The 25097-nt window shown below is 44.7% G+C and overlaps 1 protein-coding gene and 1 pseudogene across 2 annotated transcripts in view; both read right to left on the reverse strand.

Moving 5' to 3' along the window:
* GPR176 (G protein-coupled receptor 176) overlaps nucleotides 1-25097 on the reverse strand; it is a 171787-nt gene that overhangs the window by 91168 nt on the left and 55522 nt on the right. The window lies entirely within an intron of this gene.
* LOC142426098 (septin-9 pseudogene) lies at nucleotides 7044-7990 on the reverse strand (annotated as a pseudogene).

The raw sequence follows: 25097 nt of genomic DNA on the forward strand, positions 1-25097 counted from the left end.
GTGACAGACCTGCCCCGTTTGGGAGGAGAAGCAGCCCTCTTGCGACGTTGATCTCTGGCAACTCCCTCAGCTCCTGCAGTCACCCATCCTCCCCAACAGAAGCCACTGTCACAGCGATTACAGCCAAGCATGGCGGCTGGGCCAAACTGTACTTCTGCTCCCTTCTTTCTTACCTTGCTTCCCTTCATCCTCATTCCCTCCATCCTTACCTACCCTGCTTCGTTCCCTTACTTTCTTTCTTAGTCCTTTAATGACCCTGATCAACTCTTACTCAAAGGCCTACTGCCTCACTGCAAACACACAATATGCACCATTTGGTTCTTGAACTAGCTCATTTTCTCTTCTTCTATCTTCACCTGCAAATACCAGGGCATTGTTTAAAAAGAAAAATGGGCCTCTTAGCTGGGTGACAAATATATAGGCAATGATGGTCCATTGGTGTGCCTAGAATTACGTACAGGTATTAGAGCTGTCTTTGTTTCCTGTGGCTTCGGTGATGAATCTGTCATTCTGACACAACACAAATTCATTCTCTTATAGTAAATCGGTCAGAAGTACAACCAGAATGCCCCCTTCGAAGCCAAGTTGTCAATATTCCATCTCACACACTTCGGACGCGTTATCAGGAGGGACGAGTCCCTGGAAAAGGGCAGCATGCTTGGTAACGTGAGGGTCCGTGAAAAAGAGGATGACCTTCCACGACATGGAACGATGGTGGCTGCGTCAGTGAGCTCACACACAGCAACAAGTGCAAGGAGAGTGCCGGGCGGGACGGGGTTTCCTTCTCTCCTGAGCAGGGTCACTAGGAGTCAGAGTTGCTGGCGGGCACCTCACAACAGCTCGGCCCAGAAGTTCAACAGCTGAAGTTGAGGTGTTAGTAGGGCCGGATGCTTTAGACTCTAGCAGAGAATCTGTGCTCTTGCTTTGCTAGCTTCCAGAGACCACGTGCATTCTGGGTTTGTGACCCCTTTTCACATCACTTCGACCAGCTGCTTTCATGATTACATCTCCTTTTATAGTCACATCTCCCTCTGCGTCCCTCTTATGGGAACAATTTTGATAACATTTAGAGTCCACCTAGGCAAGCCAGGATAATCTCCCCCTTTCAAGAGTCTTAGCTTTCTTCCATCTGCAAATTCTCTTATGCCATGTAAGGTGACCTTCAGCGAAATTAGTCCATAAAGATCTCGGGGCTCACTATCCAGCTTACAACACGGGGCTAACATAACTCCTCCCATTTCCATTCCTTTCGAGAGAACAAGTGGCCGGGAGTGACAGCACTTTGGGGTAACCATGAATATGTTCTTACCAGAAGGAAACTGGAAAATTCCAGTATGCTATTGACAACAAATTATTTGCGGCATTCACACTTTCCCTTGACTCACCAGTATATTCAAACTAGAAAACTTACAGAACTAACTAAATGGAGAGTCCGTTTGGCAGGCTGAATCCCATGATTCCCTGCTCCCGGGGTACCTTCTTCCTGCCTTAAGGGTGAGTGAAACCTGTGGATGTAATGAAATAGTCACTACCTTGATTTGGGTAGCAGAGAGGTGTGAGGTCCTCCTGCTTAAGTAAGCTTCCCGGCCGTAAAACAGCTATAGCCCTAGAACATGAGTAAGACTGATCCCCAGCAAATTGCTGGCAAGAGAGCAGTAGTCCCCATCCTACAGCTGCAAAGAAATAAATTTTTCCAGCAATCCAAATGAAGGTGAAGAAGACTAAATAGCTGAGATGAGACAGATGCCCCAAATGGTACCTTGATTCCAATCTGGTCAGATTATGAGCAGACGACCAAACTCACCTGTGCCCAGACGCATGAACCATGAAAAACCACAAGATAGTAAAACTGGGTCGTTTTAAGCCACTTAGTTTGTAGCCCACGGGTCCTCAAACTACAGCCCACAGGCCACATGTGGCCCGCTGAGGACATTTATCCAGCCTGCCGGGTGTTTTTGACACCACTGCCTGTCCTGCCTTGCAGCCAACTTGTCCACTGTGCATAGGAGTTTGTTCATAGTTTTTTTTTAAACTATAGTCCAGCCCTCCAACAGTCTGAGGGACAGTGAACTGGCCCCCTGTTTAAAAAACTTGAGGACTCCTGTTGTAGCCCTTTGTTATGCAGTAGTACAAAACTAATACAGTTGTAAAACATAGGATTTGAACAGCGGATGATATGAATAGATTGAGGGGAATCAAATGAACTATCTGAAATTATATTTAAAGATTAGAGTGTCCATACATGTGAGTATCTAACTAAGGTATGGATCCATACTTGCATCAGATTCTCAGGAGGTCTCATAAAAGAGGATAATACTAAGTTAAGTTTCTAACAAACTTCAGCTATTAACAGTCAAAAATTGTTTTCTGAAATGTTTCCTTTGAGCTCCCCATCTGGTCTGATACTGAAGAGTAGGGAGATGCTATAAAGAAAAACTCGACACAAATAAGCCATTCCTTGTTAATATCCTTTCATTTGTTACCATCCAGGTTCAGGTGGAGAGTGAAGACGGTGGTGGGTCCTCTACTGCAAAGCATTTCTGTCCCTCTGTGCTCTTCCTGTCCGTCTTCATTGCACGTGCACCCTGCCTCGTATAGGCGGCGCTATACGGCTGTTAGGAATGACACACATACACCCACTGGCACCACCCACTCTTTGGGTGCTACGTTCATCTGAGATTGCCTTGGACACACAATGTTGGCAAAGTAAACGCCATTAATATTATATAGAGATATCAAATAATAAATAATCACAGATTTCCAAAGGGGAAAGATTTGCTTTTCCCCCAATAATCCAGGTCCATTCTTACATCATTGGGCACCACACTTCCAGGCACCATGCTCTGCTCTGCTCACATCACCACTGCCTGCAGCTGCCACAGTGCTGTTCAGGGAACCGGTATGGCTCCCATAGCTGCTGGTCTGTCACTGGGTCGAGCTGGTCTCTTTTTTGGCTCCCACCACACTACCCAGTTCTGCCACCATGTAAGCAGACCCACACTGCCTGGGTTGTGGGGAGGGAAGCACCATACAACCCTCTCACAAAGCATACTCAGGCTTCTTCCCTGAATGGATAAATATTACAAGTCTTTTAGCCCTGCTAGCAAGCCTCCCACCTGAAGGCACTCAACTCCCATCCCGCAGTCCAGCAAGCCTATCACTGCATTCTTTCATGCTCTCACGGTCTCTCTTCTGGGCCTAGGGACTTCTAAGTAATAGAGACTTCATGCATAAAGGGCATATTCCATTCTAGCTTCAACTTGATGGTAGTGGGGCCCTCCCAAACCTGTGTAAGGCTGGCCCTTAGAAGCCTATGCCTCGTCAACTTCAAAGTACGGTCCTTTCAGCAGGACCACAAAACTGATCAATCCCTTTGGTAGGCCATATGTCACTCAGTTTGTACAGTCTCAGCTGATTATTTGGTGGGACTTACAAGAGCCTGGCTGGAAAGGCCATGTGAAAGCTCCTGATGCCTCCATTTGGAGCCCTGGTGGCATAGTGGTTACACATTGGTCCGTTCATCGAAAGCTTAACTATTCAAAATCACCAACTGTTCTCAAGAGAAAGACAGTTTTCTAGTCCCATAAAGAGTTATAGTCTCAGAAACCCACAAGGGTATTATCCTGCCCCATAGGGTCGCTATGAGTCAGAATCACCTCAGTGGCAGTGAGTCTGGGGGCTTGGGGTTTACCCCTCCAACACTGGGCACACAGTTCTTAATGGTAGAGAGACCCAACGGCCATTGTCCACCTAATGCTAACATTTTCCTCAATTGTCATTTGACTTGATACCACCTTCCTGATTTCTCGTTGTTCTGTGGGGAAATGTTTCACAATTCTTTTCCAAGCTTCCCTGAATGAACACAAAGTCATCTCCCTTTACCTCAAGGGATGTCTTGCACAAATTCTTTGCCCACTCTGATGGCCAGTGCTGAGTGGAGTGATAGCTTCTTGTCATAACATGATTTCCTAGCAGCAAATACGTCAATCTGCCTAGGAATCTACCCTACTGTGCTTTAAATTCAAAGGACCTACATTCATCTAATGTCGACACCATGCTATGTACTGATTCCTGCTGAGTGACTCAAAAGTTAAAAGAGAGAGACACTTAGAAATAAGCCCTGGAGAAGCACTGCAAATGAGACTGCTGTTAAGTGGGCGAAGGCTAATGAAGCTATAATTATTTTATCCCATTCAGCATTTATTTCCTGAGCACTTGCAAATATGCAACCCACTGAGATAACTCTACGGAGGGCACAATGATTTCTAAAATAAGTTTTCTACTTTGCCAAGATTAGAATATGATGGTGACAGGGGCATGGAAACAGCTCGGTAAAAGCAGGATGAAATAAATTGGATAGTAGGGAGACAAACAAAATTAGGGATGAGTGAGGAGGAAGAAAGTGTGGAATCTAACTTAATGAACCTGACAGAATGAATAGGGAAGAACCAATGAGATGTTTCTTCCAAATTGAAGGCACAGCACAGTCAATGGCAGACAAAAGCACCACATGCATGATGTGCACAGGGAGGGTGAGGAGGATGGTTGGAGGAGCATAGGCTGACAGTCTGAGCACAACAGGACATGAAACAGGAAGGGGAGGATGAAGCCCACAGAGGTGTCCTGAAAGGTTTTGTTGCTGCTGCTGCTAATGGTGTTGGTGGTGGTGATGTGTGTGCTCTTTGGAGTGAGAGCATCCAGTGTTTTAAGAAAACAACTCTAACAGCAATAGGAAAAATGGCGGGTAGAAGCAAAAGATTAGATAGTGAAAACCAGTTAGGAATCTATTACAGTAATGCAGGCTTTGATAATGGCCATTTATTTCAACAAATCCTGTTCCTCTCATTTAGTTTCCACACGTAGGTAGCATCATCAAGCTTACTTTCCGACGGACTAAAATGAGACTTAGAAACGTTCAATAATGTACTCAAAGTCACATAGCTAATGAGTGCCAGTACCTGGTTTCCAAGTCAGGGCTGAGTCCTGTGCCCAAGCTCTCACTACTCTGCAGGGCGGAAAACAATGACCCGATATGGTAAACATTTCAGAGATAGACACAGCTGGACTTGGTGCTAGATATTTTGGGGGAACTGGGGGAAATGAGATCAACCAGATGTCTGAAGGTGAGACTGTCAAGGCCCAAGAAGATGACAGATTAAGCCTGAAAACACCAACACTGGTGGCAGCATCTGCAGAGTTACTGAACCTCTGAATCTCATGGATGATCTGGACACATTCACCAACATCTCCTTCTCAATGAGGCGCCAGCAAGGCAGGGACTAAGTCCTCACATTAATGGAATGGCATGTGAAGTACCCAGCGAGGAGGCCTGCCAAGTCACCCCTGACAGTGCCCGACACCCTTACCCCCAGCAGCAGCAGCCAACCCCCCACTCCACAATGGCCATTCAGATCACGGACTTGACATCTTATTCTCTTCTTTGGCCTCTGTGTTAGTCTGGGGACTTTAGAGAAACAAATCCACAGAAACTCATGTATAAAAGAGAGTTTTATATAAAGGTTAAGTACACATCAAGAAAACATCCCAAGGCAGTGCTGCCCAAGCCCACAAGTCCAACATTAACCGATATATTTGACACCAATCCACAGTCCTCCTCCATCTCACAAAACTACACACTCTGACGCGACTGCAGAAGGAAAGCCAAATCAGTGAATGTGTAAACATCTCAGCGCTGGCAGGGGTCTTCACATAGCTGCTTCAGCACCCAGAGCTGCATTGGGGTAGGTCCATGTGGCTTCTCCTTGGAGAAGTCTTGTAGGATGTGAGCCTTGCCAGCCGAAGCTGGGAACTGCTAAGGCAGCTGCACCCTGGTCCGACCATCAGAAAGCAAGAGACCTGACTACTAGAAAGGCAAGGCTCAACGAATCATTTATCCCTCCGCCTTTCCTTCAATTAACCCCACATGTGTTTATCAGCCAGGTTGGCACAATAAACTATATCAGCCTCCTTGGGCCAGGCTCTGAATCGATCACATCTTCATCCCCAAGTAGAAAAGTACAAAGTCAGAAGGTGATTCTGATGAAAGGTTTTCAAGGACAGAATTAAAAACTACTAGGCAAAATGAAATCGGTGGCATCAATTGTTGTCGTAGGGGCCATCAAGTCCCTTCCAAGACCTCGCTACCTGTGGACAACTGAATGAAACAGCCTGCTCTTGCGCCAACCTCACAACTGTTGCAACGTTTGAGCTCATCGTCGGAGCCACTGTGTCAATCCACCTCAGCAAGGGGCTTCCTCTTTCCCTGCCTTCTACTTGATCACGCATGGTGGCCTTTTCCAGGGTCTGGTCTCTCGTGTTAAGATGTCCAAAGTATGTGAGATGAAGTCCTCATATCTTATTCTTTCTTTTTTTTGTTTGCATTCAAAATAATTATTTCAGGAAATACATTTTCAATACTTTGTTGTTTATACAAAAAAGAAACAAGTTTCTCAGGAGGCACAGAGCAGAAGGCCATGGTGGAAGAGGCTGCGATGAAACGGACATTCTCTCCGCATCTATTGCTAGGAGGGAAAACTGAGACACACCCTCACTGGGCTGGGGCGCTGAGACACCCCAGAACCAAGCTGGGCTCCATTTCCCCCTGCAGGGAAGGCTGCCCACGCCCGGGCCCCGGTGATGGCCATTTCCTTCCAATGGGTGGTTTGGGCAAACACATGGCAAGTCAGCTAGTAAACGTTCCCTAGAGTTTGGGGCCCCCACCGCTAGGTAGGAGTGAAATATGCAATGCAGATGGCACACACATGCACACACACACACACACACACCTGCATCCGAGGCCTGTCTCCGTCTCATCTCCACACAGCCTGGGAGCAGCGGTTTGAAATTTGCTGAGGCAACTGGTCCCCACGCGTGCCCAATCTTGCCAGCCCAGGCTGCAGGATGAGACAGGCGATCTTGTTCCTGGGCAGCGTGTAAGGGCAGGGCGATGACAAGTGGAGAAATTGCATAAAATAAAACACACAGAGTGGGCTGCCGGGCGGGCAGCCTGGGGAGGGTGGGGCAGGTGGGCGTGGCGGTTGGGGCTACCTCTCCTGCGCATGCGGGTCTTTGTCCTCGACACCGTTGGCACCGAGGCTGTTGTCCTCGTGGAGGCGCTTCACCGCGTACGATTCAAAGTGGATGCTGCTGGTGATGTCCTTGATGTGTTTGTGGGTCCTGATGAGATGTCGCAGGTAGGCAGACTCGCAGTGCGGGCATTCTCCACTTCGATGATGCCCCACTTGGTCATCCTGCCCAGAATCCTCTTCCCATTGACCGGTACTCATGGTCACTGCCCTCCACGGCGAACGGAATCATCCCTCAGAACTTCATTCACCAGCCGGTCCTCGGAGTCCTCGTCGCACTCCTTCTGGGGGTGCACGTCGATGCCATGAGACAGGAGAGCCGCCGAGATCCACTATTTGAAGTAGACCCTCTCGTCCAGGGTCAGCATGGACCACTTTGCTCAGGCGCTTCATGAACTCAATGGCCTGTGGCCGGAGGGCGTGGCCTGTAGCCGGGATAAAGTAGAGGCAGCAGTGCACACGCATGTCCGGGATGCGCTTCTTGAGGTTGATGTTGACCTCTTCCTGCAGGGACTTCTCCTCCTGGTCATTGATGAACTTCACGATGGGCTGCCAGCAATTATCATTGTTGATGTCATCCCCGAAACCCGGAGTGTCAATCACCGTCAGCTTCATCCAGATGCCCTTCTCCTCAATATCCTGTGGGATGGACTGGATCTCGATGGTTTGGGGGATGCGATTTTGGATTTGAAGAGCATGTTGATTAAGGTGGATTTCCCCAAGCCGCTCTGCCAGACCACCATGATGTTGAACTCAAAGCCCTGATTCGTGGTCTTTGTCCACATCTGTTCCAGGATCGAGTCCATGACCCCGTAGTAGAAGCCCATGGGCGCCTTCTCCTTCTGTGGCACGGGGGCCTGCTTCAGTCCGCCTTCCCTGAGGGTGTGGGCCATGTTGCCGGGAGCCACCTCCAAGGTGTGTCTGCTCTGCTCCTGGGGAGAAAGAAGACTGGAATCTCCCACTGGCTCTGAGGCCCTGAAGTCCTCATTTCTAAGGAGCTTTCTGGCTGCACTTCTTCCAAGACAGATCTGTTTGGGTTTTGTTTTGTTTGTAGTCCATAGTACCTTCAATATGCTTCCCCCAGCACCGTAATTTAAATAGAAAAATTCTTCTTCAGTCTTCCTTATTCCAAGTCCAACTATATGAGGCCATTGAAAATATCACGACTCAGGTCAGTGCACCTTGGTCCTCGAAGTCACATCCTTGCTTTTCAACACTGGAAAGAGGCCTTGTGCAGCAGGTGTGCCCAATGCAATGCATTGTTCGAGCTCCTGGCTGGGGCTTCCATGAGCATTACTTATGGATCCAAGCCAGAGGAAATCCTTGACAACATCAACCTTTTCTCCAGTTATCACAATGTTACCTATTGGTCCAGTGATGAAGATTTTAATCTTTGTTACATCGGGTTGCAATCCATACTGACAACTAAAATCCTGATCTTCATCAGCAAGCGCTTCAAGTCCTCCTCACTTTCGGCAAGCAAGGTTGTGTCATCTGCATATCCCAGGCTGTGCCTTCCTCCAGTCCTGACGCCACTTTCTTCTTCAACTAGCCCAGCTTCTCAAATTATTGGTTCAGTAGACAGATGGAAGGCATACAGTGAAAGGATACAACCCTGCTGCACACCACCCCGATTCTGAACCATGCAGTCTCCCAATTCTGTCCAAATGACATCAACTGACCATACTTTCCCCAAACCTAGCAACATAAAGAATTCAACACTATGTCATGATTAAGCACCAAAAGGCGGATAACAAGTGACTTATTTAATTCTGCCCTCTCTAGATGTGTTTCCGGAATGTCCCTGGGTGGTGCCACTGGTGAAAGGCTCGATCACTAGACACAAGTTTGACAGAACCCGCCCAGAGGTGACTAGGACATCAAGAAGGTGCCAAGAACTGGCAATCTCCTTCTCAAAGGCCACAGCCTTGAAAGTCCTATGGGACAATTCCACCGTGACTCGGAACTAATGACCACTAACAACAACAAATGCATTTCCACACAGTAAGGGGGTGATCGTTCAAAGTGTCTCCATGGCTTCACCGCCAGTCATTTTCCTCGGTCTTTACTGGTCTTCCTCAGAAGTGAAGGTCTTTTCCTAAAATTCTGACCCTCTGGGCCAATCCCCCAGGGTTGGCAGGCCCTGGGGAGCCACATCAGACACGTACCGAAGATTCTCTACATGGATGATTTACTGATGAAAGCCGTTGGAACCATCCAGAATTTGACATAAACATCTCATCAGCAGCCTTTTCAACAGACTAAACCTTCGGTTTAATTAATATTAGGCTAATTGGCTTCCATTTTTGGAACTAACTCCATGAGTAACAAACTCAATTTTTTTCCCATTTCCTTCATCATTTTTCTTTCATTCTGGCTGTGTATCATTAATTGCATAAGTATAAATAGATCTAAAAAGCCAATCTCACTGCTATCACATTGATTCTGACTCATAGAAACCCTATATGGGGTTTCTGAGACTAAATTTTTAAGGGCGCAGGTAACTTCAACTTTCTCCCTTGTTTTGAACCACCAACCTGTGGTTAGTAGGCTCGCATACACTCGACAGTACCACCTGAATGTGGGCTCTGCACAGACTCCATCATTTACATGTGCTACATGATTTACTATTTGTCTTTCAGAAACATTCTGTTGCCACCTGATTCACCTCCGGCAAGATTCATCAATGTCTCATCATCTTTACTTAAGTCAACATAAATGAAGTAATAAAATTCCTTTTCCCATAACTTTCAACATTGTCACTAATTTTGGCCGGATCAACCAGAGTGAGATTAATCATGCTCACGGACTAACCACAGAAAACAGAAACAAGTTCTCAACCAATACTGCCATCTGTTGGTGACAGATGGTTGACTCGCTTTGGTGTTTGAGTTGTGGCTTTGTTAGTAATTTTTTATACTCCTAATTATAAAAGCTGCTATCATTTCTTGAGCGTGGTAAAAGTAAAATCAGCCATTTCTTAAAACATCTCAGATTACCATGACCAATATAAATGTCTGTATATATTACTTCTTTGACTACAAAAACAACCCACCCACTGCCCTGAAAGTCGATTCTGGTTCACAATTTGTTTGGTGTGATTTATTTCCTAAGAAAAATTTGTCTTTACAGAATCCATACTAGAAGAGCAAATATTTAAAAAAATAATTTTATTAGGGGATCATACAACTGTTAGCACAATCCATACATGCATCAATTATGTAAAAGCATATTTGTATATTCATTGCCCTCATCATTCTCAAAACATTTGCTTTCCACTTAAGCCCCTGGCATCAGCTCCTCATTTTTCCCCCTCCATCCCCGTTAACCCCCTCATGAACCCTCGATAATTTATAAATTATTATTTTGTCATATCTTACACTGTCCAATGTCTGTCTTCACCCACTCTTCTGTTGTCCATCCCCCAGGAAGGATCCTTGTAATGGGTTTTCCCTTTCCAACTCACCCTCCCTCCACCCTGCCGGTGTCGCCACTCTCACCACTGGTCCTGAAGGGATCATCCTCCCTGGATTCCCTGTGTTTCCAGTTCCTAACTGTACCAGTGTACATCCTCTGGGCTAGCCATATTTGTAAGGTAGAATTGGGATCATGATAGTGGGGGCGGGGGAGGAAGCACTTAGGAACTAGAGGAAAATTGTATGTTTCATCATTGCTACACTGCACCCTGACTGGCTCATCTCCTCCCCGAGACCCTTCTGTAAGGGGATGTCCAATTGCCTACCGATGGGCTTTGGGTCTCTACTCCACACTCCCCCTCATTCATAATGACATGATCTTTTTGTTCTGATGATGCCTGATAGCTGATTCCTTCGACACTTCATGATCACACAGGCTGGTGTGCTTCTTCCATGTAGGCTTTGTTGCTTCTGAGCTACATGCCGCTTGTTTACCTTCAAGCCTTTAAGACACCAGACGCTATATATTTTGATAGCCTGGCACCATCAGCTTTCTTCACCACATTTGCTTATGCACCTGCTTTGTCTTCAGCGATTATGTCGGGAAGGTGAGCATCATGGAGTGCCAGTTTAATAAAACAAACTGTTCTTGCATTGAGGGAGTACTTGAGTGGAGGCCCAACGTCCATGAAGAGCACATATTTTTATTTCATTCCTCAGGGCTGCCATTTTAAAATGGCATTCCTGGAGAGATGTGCATGTTCTTCCACACAAAATTGATTCATTTGTATACGTTGAGCTTTCCACTGCTATATGTTTATAGAGAGTATCAAGTATTAACTGAGCCCGGTGGCATAGTGGGTACATGTTGGGAGTTAACCCTGTTCAAAATCTCCGTACTCCGGGGAGAAAGAGGAGGCTTTCAACTCCTGTAAAGAGTTACAGTCTCAGAAACCCACAGGCACAGTTCTGCTCTGTCCTGTAGGGTCGCTGTGATTTGGCATTGACTTGGTGGCAGGGAGTTTGTTTGGGGTTATTAAGTTATGAAGACTAATGGGAGTCAGCAACAGAAGTTTCGCATACAGTCTCCACACCTCATCACCTCTATAGCCCGGACCAAATCCTGATTCTCAGTTACTTCACACAGAAAAAGAAATTATAATGCCAACCCTTATTACCAAATTAGTCTGTTGGGCGTGGGGGGTGGATGACGACGATGGGGGCACATAAGATAACATGGGAAAACGTTTTGAAAACTCAAGTATAAATTAAAATTTTAAATACTCTCCTTATCATCATGCTTAACTCAAAGTTTCTCATACATACATACATAAACACTCAAAATGAGCAACTGATTTATCTGCAGAATTGTTTGCAGGAATCTAAATCTATTCTACATTCCTTCAAAAGTTGGAGTTTTTAAAAGAGTATTTTTTAAAATACAGGATTCAACAGTCGGATAAAAATACGTATTTCAATGTCATAAAACTGCACTCCCTTTCTTGGTCTTACCAGCACGCATGTAAAATTGATATTAAACATAAGAAAAATAGACTCCACACTCCAAAAAGGAGGAGATGAGAGCATCTCTTTTCCTGTTGAACCTAGGAAATCTCAATGTTGGCATTCTCTTGTGCACAAAGACAGCAGACTCAGTGTCGCGGGGCTTACGTCTTCCTGCTCTTCTGGGATCTGACTCAATGTAGGATGCTGTTGCTGTCGTTAGGTTCCCCCGAGTTGGTCCCCACCCACAGCAACCCTTTGCTCAACAGAAGGAAACACTACCCAATCCTGCGCCATCCTCACAACGGCTCCTGTGCCTGAGCCTCTTGTTGCAGCTGCTGTGTCCATCTCTCCCCTTGACAGCCGTCCTCTTGTGTGCTGCCTTCTACTTTCCCAAGCACGATGTCCTTCTCCAAGGACTGGGCTCTCCTGACAACATGCCCCAAATATGCAAAAGTCTCACCATCCTTGCCTCGCTGCAACATTCTGGCCCTATTTGTTCCGAGACAGATTTGTTGGTCCTTTCAGCAGTCCATGGTCCTTTCAATATCCCTTACCAGCACTACAATTCAAATGCGTCGGTTTTTCTTCTGTCTTCCTTATTAAATGTCCAACTTTCACATGCATATGAAACAACTGAAAATAACATGACTGGGATCAGGCGCACCTTGGTCCTCAAAGTAACATCCTTGCTTTTCAATACTCTAGAGAGATCTTGTGCTGCAGATTTACCCAAATCAATGTGTATTTTTGATCGCTTGACTGCTGCTTCCATGAGCATTGATTGTGGACCCAAGCAAGACAAAATCCTTGACAACTTCAACGTTTTCTCCATTTATTATGATGTTACTTATTGGTCCAGTTGTGAGGATTTGAGTCTTCTTTACACTGAGTTGTAATCCACACTGAAGGCTGCAATCCTTGATCTTCATCAGCAAGTGCTTCAAGTCCTCCTCACTTTCAGCAAGCAAAGGTGTGTCATCTGCAGATGGACAGTCTTGAGAAGAATAGGAATTCCAGAACACTTCCTCATACCCATGTGTAACTTGTACATGAACTAAGAGGCAGTTGTGTGAGGAGAACAAGGGACTACCACAGGTTTAAATCAGCAAAGGTGTACATCAGGGTTGTATCCTCTCACTGTGCTTGTTTAATCTGGATGCTGAGCCAATCATCAGAGGAGCTAGACTATCTGAAGAAGAATGTGGCATGAGGACTGGAGAAGGTGTATTAACAATCTTCAATACGCAGATGAGAAGTAGGATACAGTTCTCAAAATGTTGATCCCAGAGGAAAGGGCATAAATGTGAATGATGTCTGTGTTAATGGTGTTCGATTCTTTTTTCTTTCTGCCACTAATATTATGGAAAGAGCTATCTAGCACCTCATGAAAACTAATATTTTCCTTAAATTTTATTATGGCAAGAATTTTTTCAGTGGCCACATGGTTGCTCTAGGGATAAGTAGCCTACAGAATCTTTCATCCCTTCAAAATGGCCTTAGAATGTAGAAGCAAGGGAAAGTTACTTCTCTGACTCACAAGTGGAGCCTTCTTTTCCAGTTCCTACCTGGTTAATTTTATTTTACCTAATTTTTCTCAATAAAGCAATTAAAAGTCTCACAAGAAAATCCAATTACTAAGTCTGGCAGCTCTGAGAACTCCTAATGGAAATCCATGTTTGTCCTCGAGTGCTATTTATGTTCGCTCTTCTTTAACTCTTTAGTTTGTCTTCCCACTCATCTTAGATTCCTTTCATCGTGGTTCTTATTGCCAGGGACTATCCGAATGATATTCTGCTAGGAACACAATACGTTTCTCTTCTCTGCTACCCAATCACACTGATATAGTCAAGTGAACACCCTGAACACAAACCCATTTACATGTTCACCCAGATTCACCCAAAGCCAAATGTATACAAATTCTCTTCTCAATATGATTCTCCTTTATCAATGAAGCATCCACCTATGAACGCTGTTACAGGTGCACTAAACTCAGGATCCTGGTCCCCAAGTCCATTTCCTTCCACTGCACATGCAGCATTGTCCTGACTGAGATGTTCAAATGAGACAGCCACGTTTTCCTTCTCTGAAGCTGCGTCTTGATGCATCTTGCCTTTGGTTATGCAACCATTTTAAAGCTCTTTGGATAATAAAGTTCACTATTACATCAAAGAAGAAAATAAGACAAAAAGAAAATTACTGAAGGAAGACATCAGACAGTGTAAGATATGACAAAATAATAATAATTTATAAATTATCAAGGGTTCATGGGGGAGGGGGAGAAAGGAGGTAAAAGGAGGAGCTGATATTAAGGGCTCAAATAGAAAGCAAATGTTTTGAAAATGATGATGGCAACAAATGTACAAATGTGCTTGACACAATGGATAGATGTATGGATTGTGGTAAGAATTGTACGAGCCCCCAATAAAATGATTTTTTAAAAGAAAGTTAGTAAATTATAATACAAGAGAACTGTCTATCTAAAAGCCATCCTTTTAAGTCAGATTAGTCAAACATTTAAGAATGTCCTACGTGTTTGGGCTGTAGGATCATGCTAAGTATGTCGCAGATGTGGTAAAAATAATGGGGGTCACACCTGCACGCGCGTGTGTATGTGTGCAGGTGAGTGTGCCCTGCGAGAGGGTCCACCTCTGTGGAGATTGAGAGAGGTTATCGGGTGCTGCAATGGGACTATACACACCACATCGGATGGAGAAAATCGTAGGCATAAATAGGGTGAGCTTATCACTTTAGACCTAAAGGGACTTAAGAGCCTGTCATGCTCACCTCCTTCACTTTAAAAAATTGAAGAGAGATGCCTGTAAAGGCTAAACATATTCCTAACACCACAAAGCAGGTCCGCGGCCGAGCTAGAACTAAAAGTCCATCTCTTAACTCTCTCCAATGTTGAAACTTTAGATAATTTGAATGCTGCTTCATGGGAAAGCCTACCCAACCTGATTAAGTGAAGTCGGATGAAGACTATGGTAAAAGCCGCATCCCTCTCTAACTGAGCAGTGACCAACGGTTGAGTGTGAGATGCTCTTTGAACATCTGGAGCAACTTCAGCCCAAAGAGCTATTAAAATCTCAAGACTAGTTACTTCCACATTTCACATCTTTTTTCGTATAAGAAAGCTTCAAAATGTTGGTGGAAATTTTCCATTATATTTTAATTCCATTTCTCCATGAACTTTTTTGGAGCCCCCTCATATATCCAAATGTGTACCCTCTCTCACACGTCATCCCAACACTGCTCAGGTCTCCTCTCCCTGATTGTCCTCCCTTTTTTCTCCTCCTTCTCTAACCTCTCCATCGTGGCCTCTGGAAACTGTTCCATGATTTGGACTAACAATATCCTGAACCACTTCACAGACTACTCTTTGCAACCATGGACATTACACAAACCCAAGAGCCCTGTTCCCCACCGTGATAGTGTTCATTCTCCTGTTCCCCACCTCCCCCACCTTGTAGTTAGAAAGCACGTCATCCGATTCCTCACTTGCCATTCCATTTCTACAATATTGTCTTTTCATATTCAGGCACAACCCTGGCTCCGTTAAGGCCCCTGCTATGTGGCTTTATCACAGCTACTTCATCTGTTTCTAAAAGCTACCATCCTCTATAACAGGCTTGCTCATTCGCTGAAGATTTCAGTACGCGTCTTGGTCTCTGACCGCTAAAGACCTTGTTATTTTCTAGGATAATTTCCAGGTATTATATGGCGACCCACAATGCCTGTATGTACCAACTCCAAAGAAATTCACCTTCTCTTGTCTTCAACACCATATAATGAAGACCCTCAACCTTGCCTTCACTCAGAACTTCTCTGCCTAGGAAACTGTAAACTGCCTACAAAGGCTTAAAAAAAGAAACATACTCAGTTCTAAAATCACAACAGTCTACACACACAGCCCTTTTATACCTGTCTTCCCTGCATTCCTTTGGGCCAATCCATGTCCATTGTCTAGTCTTTCTCTGTTGCGTTCCGTACAGAAATGGGCAAAGGGAGAAGAGGTGACCATGGCAGTAATCCTAACACAAAAGACAGCGTCAGGACAAGTTCTCCTGCATACCTCTCCAGCACAAAGGAGGATGAAGGGCAGAGAAACTGGAGATACTGAAAAGGCTGGGGGTAGGGGGAACGGGCAAGGCAAAATGTTCACACCAGCCCCCACAATGGCTGAATAGACTCTAGAGGACACAGTAATCCAGGCAGATGGTGCAATGTCACATTCGCAGAATGAGAGGTCCCGCTCTACATTTCACCAGGCCTTTTAGACTCGCTAAGGGTCCTTTAGAGTTCCATTCTAAAGTATCCCTCCCCCACCCCGCCCCTTCAATAAACTCACCCTTCTTGTTCAAACCTTTTTCTCTGACTTTGGTTCTAATGGTATCCCTCTTCTAAATATTTCTTTCAAATGGGACAAGAGCCAGATGGTGGAGAGATGCAAAAAACAATATCGATCACTAGACGCGGTTTCCCTTGTTGATGTGCCCTTGCATGCCATCGCTCTGCTCCCGCTCTCTGCCATCTCTTCACTTTTCTAGCATGACAATGGGCATTTGTAAATGCCCTCTCAACACATTCTCCTTAGATGAACTCATTCACTTTCAAAGTTTGAGCTGGCATCTACGTCCTGGTGACTTTCACATTGATACTCTCAAGCTTTAGCTTCTTACAGCCAACTGGGCATTCTACTCCCCCCCGCCCCCGGCCCCCAAAAAAGGGGAATAACACTATAATCAAGTCGCTTCCTACTCAGAGTGACGCTATAAACTTTATACTGAGTACAAATGGTTTCTGAGGCTATAAATCTTTACAGAAGCGGATAGTCTCATCTTCCTCCCACGAAGCGACAAGGGCCGGGGACAGAGGGGGGATTGAACTGCTGACCGGGTAGTTGGCAGCCCATCGTGTAGCCTGCTGCACCACTACAGCTCTGTGGGTGTGCCACAGATGCCTCAAGTTCCGATGTTTATCAAACTGATTAGCCTATCTCTGAGACACTCCATGTCCTCCCTTCACCCCTCCAGCTCCACCTGTCTTCCTCAATTCAGTCTTTTTCTGTATGGAGGTTCCCCCCTTCCCGCTCAGAAATCCAAGTTTGAAAACTCTTCCTCACCGCAATCTCCATCACCGCTCCTCTGTATTTCTTGAATTTGCCACTAGTTCTTCAACTTCATTACCACAGTTCTGAGCTAAGTCTTCTTTATCTCTTAACTATCGGCCTCCCTGCGTCGAGTGAGCTTCTAGCAAGTCCACACAAAGCAAACAGAATCATCTTACTAAAACATAACCCCATTCTATCTCCACCTTGCTTTAAACTGCTCAGGGTGGCTCCCTAAGGCCCAGAGGACAAATTCCAAGTTTCCTAAGTAGTCATGCCCAGCCTTCAAGGATCTGGTTTCTGTCCACTCCTCAAGTCTCACCTTTCACCTTATAATTGATGCTCCAACAACTCCAAGCTCCTTACGGTTTCCATGTACCATGCTGTGCGGTTCCTGGAATAGGTCCAGCACTACATTTAACACGATGAGTTATAATTACTTGTTTATATTTCTGCCTTCCCCAATAGACTACGAACTGGTTCCTAACGGGAAGAACTGTATCTCATTCATCTTTGTATCTCCAGTATCTAATAAAATGGTTGACATATAGTTAGCACTAAATTAATGTTGATGAATGATTGGCTAAACTTAGAAAGTTCCTATTAAAAAGCATGACAATATAATCCATTGTGTCATTGTAGGACCTAACAGTATAGGGTTCTCAGGCAATCAATCAGTCAAGTCGCCAGTTAGGAAGCAAGTTTTATTACAAATGTGAAATGTTACAAAGATTCGGCATAGTTGAGGGATGTGGGTAGCCTTGTTGCCAGACAGAGGGCATTGTAAAGTCCATTATGGCACATGTAGTCAGATTAAAAATGTATTATCATTGGGTCTCCCTGTTGACCCGTTTTAAAACTGTCTCCGTTAAAAAAAAAGGGAAGAAATGCATGTGGGTTAAGCCTCTGGTAAATCCTCTGTGGCCATGGAACAGGGGTATGAACAGCCTTGCTTTTATGCAGAACGCATAGGAAAGTGAAATATAGATACAGCTAGGTTAAAATTTGGCATCTTTATCATTTGATCTCCCCTGTGATCCATTTTAAATTGATTCTAGTTTTCCATATTTTCTGCTTGCTTTTCAATTGAGGTTTTATCTGTTTTACTTTGTTGTTGTTGTTGTTGTTAGGTTTTTGTTTTGTTTTGGGTTTTTTAAAATATTTTTTGTATATCCAAGATAGGTAAATCTACTGTGACTATAACTGTATTATTGGTTCCTTGGTGGGATGGCAGGGGAGGTTGGGGGGAAATGGGGAGCTAATAAAGATGAGTACAAAATCTAAGAAAATATTCTAAAACTGATTGGGGTAGTGATTGTACAACTCTTCTTAATGTGACTGAACTACTAAGTTGTACGATATATGAACTATATGCCACTAAAACTATATTTAAAAATACAGATTAGAATCTCCATAGCAATCCTGTTAGGTTCAACATATTCACCATGCTCCCAAAAGCAGGACGTTAGTGCAGCTGGTCCCTGCTCATAGATCTCGCTCGACACCTTTCTGTGTTTCTATTTGCTCTAAAACCTGCATTCTTCACTGTTACTAAGATGCTATGTTTGATCCCCAGTTCGTGTGGGGCAGTTAACAAAATCTATTGTCAACTTGAGGGAAGGGGTGGGGTCTAACCTGTCAATCAGGTCATAGCCAATGAGGCCTTAGTGTGGACATGGCCTTCTCCTGAGGATTTGGGGAACTCCTGTCCTCCTCTCTGGAGGCAGGACACACACTCTCCCTGAGAGATTTTCCTGTTTACAAGCCAGATGGAGCTACACTGATGGAGCCAGAAACCTGGAGCTGGAGAAGCCATGTGGAAACCCACACCAGTGCTGCGATGCTTCCATCACCACTGGATCCACAAGATTTTCCACCCACTGGCCTCTGATTTTCCTGCATTTGGCATCATTGCATGTGTTGCATGAGTCTGAAGAGGACTTCTGGTATCAGACATATGGGCTAATATCAGACTTATGGACTTGATCTGGACTGGGCTGTGATGTTTTCTTAATGTACAATTACTATTGAATATAAACTCTCTCTTTCATACACGAGTCTCCCTAGATTTGTTTCTCTAGTCTACCAGACTGACACATCAATGCAAATGAACAGACAGCTCAGAAGTGTTCAGTGAGGTGTAAAAGACACCATGGAAACAGCAGCAAAAGTACTAGAACTCTCCACCCCCCACCCCCCAACTATCATGATCCGAATTCTACCTTGCAAGTCTGGATAGAGCAGAGGATGTACACTGGTGCAGATAGGAGCTGGAAGCACAGGAAATACAGGGTGGATGATACCTTCAGGACTAGGTGTGTGAGGGGCGATACTGGGAGGGTAGAGGCAGAGTGGGTTGGAAAGAGGGAACCGATTACAAGGATCTACATGTGACCTCCTTCCTGGGAGACGGACAACAGGAAAGTGGGTGAAGGGAGACGCCGGACAGTGCAAGATATGACAAAATAATAATTTATAAATTATCAAGGGCTCATGTGGTAGGGCGGAGCGGGGAGGGAGGGGAAAATAAGAGGACCTGATGCAAAGGGCTTAAGTGAAGAACAAATGCTTTGAAAATGATGAGGGCAAAGAACGTAAGATGTGCTTTACACAAGTGATGTATGTAAGGATTGTGATAAGAGTTGTATGAGTCCCTAATAAAATGTTTTTTTTTTAAAGTACTAGAACTCAGAATCAGTAAGTCGCGAATGTGAAGGTAGGAGTAGTGCTGTGGAGATTTCCCACAAGTGAGGAGAGTCCAGCCAGCAGTAATGAGATGACGCTGGACAATTCCTTGGTTTGCCTGTGGGTTTCTGTCACACAGTCCTTATCAAACAGCGGCCCGACGTGGTGAAAGTTTTCACATCATTTCCACACCGCACTTCAAATAGTGCACAGCAACCTGAACTAACGTTTTTCCTAAACATGCAAAAGAATGCTTTTTTCCTAATGAAATTGGCTCATTTTTGTCATGAAAGCAGCGAGGGGCACAAACCTACTCAAAGGTGGCGTTCCTCATAACAAAATCGGGTAAAAATTGCTTCTGAGAAACTCATGAAGTCAGCCACAAGGTTAATAACCAATATAATCTGTTCAGGGGGAAGCAAATTATTAAAAATTATTCATGTTTCTGTTGTTCATCACATATCAATGGCTTCCACATGGGAAAACAGCAACAAGCACATCTGCGCACTAGCATTTATTTTGCTGTATAGCGAGATGGAATCCACTGGGTGTGAAGTATGCACATCAATTGGCACAGGAGTGGGGCATATTTGAGAGAGAACTACACAGCAAATTCAGCTTCTTCTATTACCAAAGACCTGACCAGCGGGAGAGGTTTTTTTCATTAATTAATATTTCTTTGGTGAGCGAACATATAAATTGGGAAAGGTGCTCTCGGAGCAGTACAGAAGCATCCAGGAGCTATGGTTGCAGCAGAGGAGGCTGCTCCACACACGAATGTTGCCTCTGTGCTATTCACCCAGAACACAGGACATGCCAACAAGATGTCTCCTAATCCTCGTGCAGTGCTACAGCAAAAAGCTAACAGTGGGAATGTAATCAAACTCAGTTGCCGCGTATATTTTTTCCAGCCAAGTTGCTCTGAAAAGTACACTTACTCTGGAAAGGAATGGGCATGTCCCACCCAGAAGTCCTCTGGTGCACCACTGAAACCGTAGAATGAACTGAGAGCCTCCTCATTCCACACAGATGCTGTCAAGAGGGAGAAGCTCCAGAATTTCCGATGGAAAATATCAACAATGTGTCGAGTATCTTGATTTCTTCACTCACGGCCATCAATTTGATTCTGACTCAACATGACCCTATAGGACAGAGTATAACTGCCCTTATGAATGTATGTAAATGTGTACAGAATCAGAGAGCCTCACTCTTCTCTTGTGGTGTGGCTAGTGGGCTTGAACTGTTGACCTTGAGGTTGGCAGCCCAACATGTAACCCATTATGCCACCAGGGTTCCTTGATTTTCTCAGTTAGGACCAAAATGTTTATTTTGAATATGGAGAATAAGCCATAGAGATTCTTTGGGAGACTCAAGGTTGAGTTTGAGGTGGGTGTACTTATAACCTTAGCATTGACATGCCAACTCTGATCTTTACATGGAAATCTCATATGATTTCTGAATGCAAATTCGATCTGAGTTATCCAAACATTCCAGAATGATGGAGGTTTGGTTTGGTTTGGTTTTCTGCCATTTCTGCTGACTCTAATCAAGAAGAAGTATTTTCTAGCTTAGTAAAAGGGGGAAATAATGCCTATGGAACCCATGAAGAAAAGCTGTGGAAGCCATGCCTGACCTCCTCTGGTTACACAAAGGAGAAGTAAAATCCAACCCCACATCTGTCCAAAGAACTCAGACCTGCTTTCTAGTGGAGGCCTCCCATCCTTCTTTATCCTATCCTGACACAACCATCCCTTCCACGGCATTCTACTTTTCTGGTGAGTTCAAGAATCCATTGCATTGACCACACAGAACTCACAGACAACACTCTGAACAAAAGAGTTTATAAGGGAAGCCAATATGTAACAACGTGTTAAGGATACACTTACTTTGTCTGTAGTACCTCTTCTCACTGCGAAGGGGTAAAAAAAAAACAACAACCCCAAAACTGAAAAAAGCTCAGCTGGGTGGAGCTTTCCATAGTATACATTATTCCCCACTAGGTGAGCATCCAGAAATTCATTCTGAGTTAGTATGAGTTACTGCACCCAGTGGAATCACCTGGGAAGGGTCTCTCTGGTCACAGTGAATTATTTCATTTTTTTGTGATGGCCAACTTAAGAGAACAGTGTGCAGCTGTGAAATTTTGTTTCCAGTTCTGGAAAAATGCCGCAGAAACTATTGTGATGTTGAACACAGCTTACCAGGGCAGTGCTATGGAAAAAACTCAAGTGTATGAGTGGTTTTCGCCTTTTGAAAAGGTGAAATGTCGATTGATGACAAACCTGGTTCTGAACATCTGTCAACTTCCCAAATGGATGAAAATGTTGACAAAATTCATGCACTTGTGCTCAAAGACTGACAACAGACCACTGAAGTATAGGGAAGTTATCTAGACTATCTTGGAGCTTGGTTCGGTGAATTTTAACAGAAAATTTGAGAATGAGAAGAGTCGCTGTGATGTAGTACCGATGAAGAACACAGCTTTCCCCCAGATCCTGGATGCTTCCTCCCCACAACTACCATGATCCGAATTCTACCTAGCAGGACTGGATAGGGCAGAGGTTGTACACTGGTGCATATGGAGCTGGACGATACCTTCAGGACCAGGGGTGTGAGGGGCGATACTGGGAGAGTAGAGGGTGAGTGGGTTGGAAAGGGGGAACTGTTTACAAGGATCCACATGTGACCTCCTCCCTGGGAGACGGACGGCAGAGAAGGGGGGGGGAGACTCCGGATAGGGCAAGATATGACAAAATAACAATCTATAAAATATCAAGGTTTCATGAGGGAGGGGGAGCAGGGAGGGAGGGGGGAAAAAAGAAGACCTGATGCAAAGGGCTTAAGTGGAGAGCAAATGCTTTGAAAATGATTAGGGCAAAGAATGTATGGATGTGCTTTATACAATTGATGTATGTATATGTATGGATTGTGATAAGAGTTGTATGAGTCCCTAATAAAATGTAAAAAAAAAAAAGAGTCGCTGTGAAATTTCTGCCTCGAGTTCTGACTGACCGGCAAAAAGAGCGTCAAATGAAAACATGCCGTGTTTTGAAAGAACAACTCCAAAGCGACCCAGACTTTCTTTTCCAAGGTCCTTACTGGTGACAAAACATCGTGCTATTCTTACAACCCCGAAAGCAAGCATCAATCAAGCAGACACCATCGTCACCTCGCCCCGCCCAAAAGCTAGTCAAGTGAAATCTAAGATCAAGACAATGTTCATAGGCAGGTCAATCCAGGAGTAAACTAAGAGGGAGAGAGAGAGAGAGAGAGAGAGAACCTCATCATGGCCCACTAAACCCCGGGGACGACATCCCTGCTCAGAGCAGACAATGCAGAGAAGACTGTGGGGCCGGCCCCACCAGGAGACACAATGTTCCCTCACTGACCCATAGCACTACCGAGGACATCAAGGAGACATTGTATGGAAAGTGTGCCGGGTCAGTCCCATGCACACTGGGGTGAAACATGAGGGAGTGCAACTGGGCAGCAAGGGGAGCAAAGTAACCAAGTCCCCAAGGAATCCCGAAAATAGACTTGTGACTTGGGGGACAGGGCTCGGTACCTCATCAGATTTGATCAGAAAACATACACAAGGATCAGCAGCCAGGCCTGGAACAATCTATTGGTGGTCTTTTTCTTGCTTTGTTTGTTTTATATTTTTATTTTTGTTTGTTTTTCTTTTTCTCCTGCCCTATGTCTATCTTTATAAGATGAACAATCCCGAGGAGAAAACAATAGGACCGACAGTTTCAGGGGACATGGGAGAGGAGGGGGTGGGGCGGGAGAGTGGGGAGCCAACAAACTCAGAGATAAGGGAACAACAAGAGATCTAAAATTGATGGCAAGGAGAGCGTATAATGCCAGGTGGGGTTTGATCAAGAGCAATGTATCTGAGAGGAAACACTGCGAGCTGAATGGAGGGTGAGCATGATAGTGGGATAGAAGGAAGGTGAAAGGAAATAAAGGAAAGAAATATGAAGCAAAAGCTATTTATAGAGGTATAGCTATAGGCATGTGTACATGTAAATATTTTAACTTATAATGAACATATATTTATAGGTTAAGTATTAAGGTAGCAGACAGACTTTGGGCCTATACTCAAAGTCTGGCACTCTTTCATGACAGGAAAGCTTAAGACAAAATGGGTGCATAAGCAAATGTGGTGAAGAGAGTGGATGTTGCACGGCTATCAAAAGATATAGCGTCTGGGGTCTTAATGGCTTGAAGTTCAACAAGCAGCCATCGAGCAGGGAAGCAAAAAAAGCTCACATGAAAGAAGCACACCAACCTATGTGATCATGAGGTATCAATGGGATCAGGTATCAGAAGATCCAAAACAAACAACTATATTGATGTGAATGAAGGGGGTTGGAGTGGCGTCCCAAAGCCTATCTGTAGACAATTGGATACTCCCCCCCACCCCCACCCCCACACACAGAAGGGTTATAAGAAATGGATGATTCGACCAAGGTGTAAGTGTAGCACCAATGAATCACTCATCATTCCTCTAGTTCTTTAATGCCTCCTCCCCCCCCCCCACTACCATGACCCAGTTCTACCTTACAAATCCGGCTAGACCAGAGGACACACATTGGTACAGATAAAAGCTCTTGACACTTGGAATTCAGAACAGATAAGCCCCTCAGGAACAGTAGTGGGACTAATGATGATATCATGAGAGTAGGGGGATGGTCAGGGAGGGGGAAGGGGAAAAAAGGGGGAATCCATCATAAGGTTGGCTATATAGCCCTCCCCCATGGGGAAAAATAACAGAAATGTGGGGGAAGGGAGACAATGAACAGTGTACAATATGAAATAATAATAACAATATATAATTGATCAAGGATTCACGAGAGTAGGAGGGTAGGGAGGGAGGGGAAAAAGGAGGAGCTTCTACAAAGGCTCAAGTAGAAAACATTTTGGAAATGATTATGGAAACATGTACAAATAAGCTTGATACAAATGATGTGTGGAATGTTATAAGCTGTAAGAGCCCCCAATAAATTGATTTTTTTTAATGATGCTCATTTGTGTTTTTTTCATGTGAGGGGTATAGTGCATTTAGAGTTCATACCACCAGATCAGCTGGTAATCAAACTTTCTATTTGGAGGTGCTGAAAGGATTGCATAACAGTGTGCGACCAAAAAGGTCTGATTTGTGGCAGATGGGGACTGTTTTGCCACCATGACAATGCACCCACTCACACAGCCATCTCAGTTTGGGGAAAAACAGCATGACCCTCAGGTCCCTCGTACCTGACTCACCCGACCTCATTTTGTTTTCTGCGAACGAAG

The sequence above is a fragment of the Tenrec ecaudatus genome, chromosome 14 (genome assembly GCF_050624435.1).
Source record: "Tenrec ecaudatus isolate mTenEca1 chromosome 14, mTenEca1.hap1, whole genome shotgun sequence".
Classification (NCBI taxonomy): domain Eukaryota; kingdom Metazoa; phylum Chordata; class Mammalia; order Afrosoricida; family Tenrecidae; genus Tenrec; species Tenrec ecaudatus.